At 32.6% G+C, this 5,343-nt stretch overlaps 1 pseudogene; it reads right to left on the reverse strand.

Moving 5' to 3' along the window:
• Positions 1–2,799: 2,799 nt before the first annotated feature.
• Positions 2,800–2,896, reverse strand: LOC128290864 (small nucleolar RNA R71; annotated as a pseudogene).
• Positions 2,897–5,343: the final 2,447 nt, after the last annotated feature.

A 5,343-nucleotide genomic window follows, 5' to 3' on the forward strand; every position in this document is an offset into this window, starting at 1 on the left:
ATCCCAAAAGTGCTTTTTGTCCCAAAAGTGCTCCTTAGAAGGAATGCTAAACTAGCCTTTAGTTAGAAAACACATTCATTTGTGAATGTGACCCATTTCTCTAACTTAATCATCTCCATTAATTTTTGTTCATTTGGTTCTATATGTAATTAATTTATGGTTTCAATTGACCAATTGGACATATACAATTAGGGCTAAATAATATCTAATTAAGTACCAGCTTTTCGCCTATTAATCATAAACTTATTTAGTAAAGAAATCAGTCCACTATAGTATCGTGACTAGGCTCTCCTTAATTATATATCTTTACAGAGCTTCTTAATAAGTGATCGTTCGATGACTTTTTCATAACTGTGTTACTCTCATAGGATATCCTTAATCTCTTTGGGATAAATTTGTTCTTCCAATATAATCCTATTTTATCTTATGATAATCATTACATCTTTATTCATGAAAAGTTAATTACTATCAAATAGTAATAAAGTCATTTATCATAAAGACAAACAACTAGTGACGACATTTACTTTTCATCTATCACGTAATGTTGATGAGAGGATACCATTTACCCATTAGTTAGGCTATGAATTCCACTATTGTAAATAATTCTTCATACCGTAGAAGTTATATACCCAAAGCACCAACTTTCAATTTATTATCTATTCGAACTCAAGATTTTACTTACACCAAAGCATATGAGTCACACAAATATAATTCATCATCCACTTGGGATTAAGGTATGCCAAACTATGAATGTCACAAGTGAATAGATCCATAAATGTATCTAGGATCTATGCTACTAGGGTTTTGTCTGATGTACTATTAGTCGAGTCACTCTCATCTATGTCTCTATCTTCTAGAAGCCATTTGATTTGCTTTGATTCTTAAGACAAAATATCTCATTGATTGGACTTGATAGACGATATATTAGTCTTTCTATCGATTTGCTTATTTCCAATTAGACTGAGGACATTTTTAAGTTTATCGACTTATACAAGTTATCTTTTCATATTATGGCCCAACCGCGTAATACCATCAGCCTGATTTAACATACCGGTCTGGTTCAACCAATTTTTGGGTCTTGGTCTCGATTTTGGGGTTTAATGCACAATTTTCAAGTTCAATTACCCATTGAGTCAACTTTCTAACTTGAAAATTAATTTCCAAAAATATCATATTAATTTTAATTAATTTGACTAATTTAATTTTACTTTATCAAAATTACTTTTTCCAAAAAATCATTTAGATTTTCCAAATTAATTTTTCAAGAAAATTCTTTAATCAAATTTTCTAATTGAATAATTATCATGACAGCCTAATTTAATTTCACATCAAATTAATCAACTCAATTAAATTATTTCCAAAGTCGTAGAGTTTTCTTCGAATACAAATGCGGTCCTATCAAGCTTTAGTTGAGCTAGCAAAAGGACCAATTTGACATATACAATTAGGCTATAGTAATTGCAATTAAGTCCAGAAACATCGTTCCAATAATTCGCAATTACTTAATCATGGAGTCAGTCTACAAGAACTACCATGAATGAAAACTCCTTATTGTATTTTTTTACGAAAGCAATTCATCCAACTGCTTTGTCCAATAACCTCATCATGTGTGTGTTACCCTCATATGATATCCTTGATTCCTTTAAGTTAAATTTGTTCACTCAATACAATCCTATTTTATCTCATTGTCACCATTGTGTCTTCTTAATTATTAATATGATCACTGTCAACAAATGACTGTGATAAATTGCTAGTTCAAGAACAAGGAACTCGTGGCCATGTTCCATATTTATCAATCCACATAATGCCAATTAGAGGATATTACTAACTCTTTAATTGAGCTATAAATTCCACTCTTGCTAGTAAATTCATGTCATACACAAGTCATGTACCCAACATACCGGCTATGGGCTCTATCATCTCTAGAGCATAAGCTTCCACTTATATCAAAGCACATGAGTTGCATACACATGGTCAGTGACTAACTCACGATTTAGGTAAATCACACCATGAACGTCACAAGTGAATTAATTCACAAACAGATTCAGAATTAATTCATCTTGAGTCCAGTCTGATGTATCATTTTACCAATGAATACATCTATGTCTCTACCCATGGAGTCAATTGCTCTGATAGATAAGATTACCAATCTCACCAATTGAAATTGTAGATGACATAATAATCCTTCTCAGTATTTGAATCAAATGCTCACTTCGATTCTTTTACGGGATTACAGACTTATTTAGATTATCTACTAAAATAAGTTGTCTTTCTCGCAATGTAAACGTTCTTACAATGCCACTTATCTTTAGTTTGAATTTAGACAATCAGTGAATTAATATTTGCTTGTCACAATTTCGCTATACATGCAAAATATAAAAGATAGAAATACAATTGATATAATAGTGAAATGTGAAATTAACTCTATTTATTTATTCATCGTTCAAATAAATAGAAAATAATTACATGTTTACCACAATATGGACACATTTCCTAACATAAACATGCCAATAATTTTGAGATAAAAGTGGTCACTATCTAGATGATCCAAAACACGCTACAATTTAAGTGGCATATGGTGGAAGACTCGAACCAACACTTAAAGTGTTTCTTGCAATTATGTGACACCTTCTAGTAAAACGAGATATCTGTTGATGATGTATGTCTTTGGTTATTCCCGTTGTCTTTGTGCAACAATGCAGTTGATTGATTAGACTCATTAGAATCGGGTTCTATTACAACATGGAACGACTTAGAAAAAAAATTCTCTATATTTTTTTCCCAATAAGTAGAACCATTCAGCTCAGGCAAGAAATTGTCAATTTCAAACAATACGAAGGTGAGTCTCTGTATGAGGCATAGGAACTCTTCAAAGGAAGTGCCCACACCATGGAACGCAAGTGTGACTCCAAATTAAAATTTTCTATAATGGTGTTGACAATTATATCAAATTTAGCCTAGATAGAGCAGTCGTAGGATCTCTCATGTTTCACACATACAAATGAGCCTACAAAATTATAAAAGATATGGCTATGATTTCGTATATATGGCCCAATGAAGCCTCTAAAGAATTTTAGAAATGCTTAACCATTTAAAGATAAAAAATCCTCCAATGGAAAAACCTATAAACGAGAAAAATGAAGATGACTGGTATTAATGAATTTTTGAAAAGCTTAATTGTTTGAAGACGTCAGTTAAATCGAAGAAAGCAGAGCCATATTCTAAAAACCAAACGGAGTGGTGAGCTACATAGGCAATAGGGGTGGAAATCCCTATTCAAATACCCAAAATCCTAGTTGAAGGGATCATTTGAACCTCAAATGGGGAGGTAATCAAGGAGGTGCAAATCAAGAACAAACCCAACAAACCCTCTTTATCAACCTCCACCATTACAACAAAGAACCATGGAGAATGACCATGCTGCATGTGGTCAAAGATTTGACCGATTAGAGGAAGAGATGCAAACTATGGACAAAAATTCGACAAGTTCAAGCTACATGTGGACAACTTAAATCCCGATTGGATAGTCTCTGCAACCAAATAAGCCATGAGGAGGAGGAGATTCCCAAATAGGTCAACGAACCCATATAGGAGGAAGTCAAGCACCACGAGCCAATCGCGGAGGTAAATGAACCAATGCCTAATCCTATAATCTCAAAACCAATCACAACAAATGTACAATTCCTGATGAGGTTAGAAGACAAGTAAAAGAGGGATGAGGCGAATTTTTTAATTTTGATGGAACTCGTTAAGCCATGAAGTACAGGTTCAAAGCCCCTTCCCTATAAAGTCATAAAGCATAGAATCAAGAGCTTTACTCAGCCCACTATATTTAAAATTTGCTGAGTCAGCTAACTTTTTCCTTTTATGTTTCTAAGAAGCCATTCTCATCAACCCAACCAACCATGAATTGAAATATGCTTTACTCCATTCCTGCACCAAACTATTAGTTCATTATCTTGATTCATGTCTTTAGCCATTTTAGATTCCTATAAATTTTTTTATTTATCAAACCTTGATTTCCTATATTAACTCCATGATTCTTGACTCCCTTATTATCAACTTTCCTAGTTTGCTTCTTAGTACATTCCTTTATCACCATCCAAGCTTCGAAACTCTCTCTGCCCTTGCTACTCAACATTAACCAACAATGAAGCTCTAACATCCAAAACCAACATTTTCACCATGATAAAAAGATTCAATAGACAACCCACCTTTAGTGATCATAACCAACCACAAAAATAAATTGTAGGTAGAGCTTCGTACTCGACTCCTTAAATCTAGTTCTATATTCAAGATTTAAACACTAATGGTTTACTTAGATCATGTGTATTGTAATTTTTGAAACTTCAATCTAATATACGTCTTATGATCAATCCATTCCACTATGCCAATAGTATCCCTTATAGCTTACAAGATACTCTTCTTGTACATTACTCTTGATAAACTAAGCAATCATATCCAAGCCATAACATTATGTGGATGTGGTTTTGGCATTAAGTGGATATGGTTGTGAAGTGTTAAACTCTGAATTTCATGGTTGTACCATGAGATACTGTCCATAGTCCATCCAAGGATAATCCTCTTTCAATATGAATTTTATCAAGTAGTAATCATTCTCCAAGTCCATTAATCAGAAAATCTTTTTCTCTTATTTCCATAAGGCAAAAGTTTTATTCAAGAGTTAATTGAAGATGATCTTTTGCCCAAGAAACTTAATGACAACTGTACTATACATACTTTCTTCCATCAATTGATGAACCCTTTTCAAGGATTGGATTGAAGGAACTCCATCAACTAGTTTTGTCATTATATCCTCATCCAATAAGTTTATATCACCATCATTTAAAGACTTCTGCTTGCCGTTTGTCTCATATAAGTAATTCAATATTTTTTCTCTGAATGTCACATGATCTTCAACCACAAATGACTTCATCTACACATCATTTGCATTTGGTGGGTCCTCTTCCATTAATCAAACTTTTTGAGTGGCTCTTACCACTATTCCTCAAACCCAACAGTTGACTTTGGTTTCCAAACCCTTTAGATAGCAAGAGCATATTCTCTATTCTAGTACCTTCCATACATCAATTTTTATTATTTGTCCTAAAATTTTTTGTTACATATATTATGTTCTAGTGCAACAATGAGAAAATTTTAATATAACTATTAAATATTGGAATTGAATCTTATTAGCTACAATTTTTTTCCTACTATCTATAATAAAATTTAAAAGATGAAGGGCTAATGAAAATTATAGAGCTTTGATGTGCATATATATAGTTTATGCATCAACCATTGAGGTTGTTCATGGGCATTTTAGTTGTGTTAATAATACTAAAG

Source organism: Gossypium arboreum, chromosome 3, assembly GCF_025698485.1.
Source record: "Gossypium arboreum isolate Shixiya-1 chromosome 3, ASM2569848v2, whole genome shotgun sequence".
Taxonomy (NCBI): Eukaryota; Viridiplantae; Streptophyta; class Magnoliopsida; order Malvales; family Malvaceae; genus Gossypium; species Gossypium arboreum.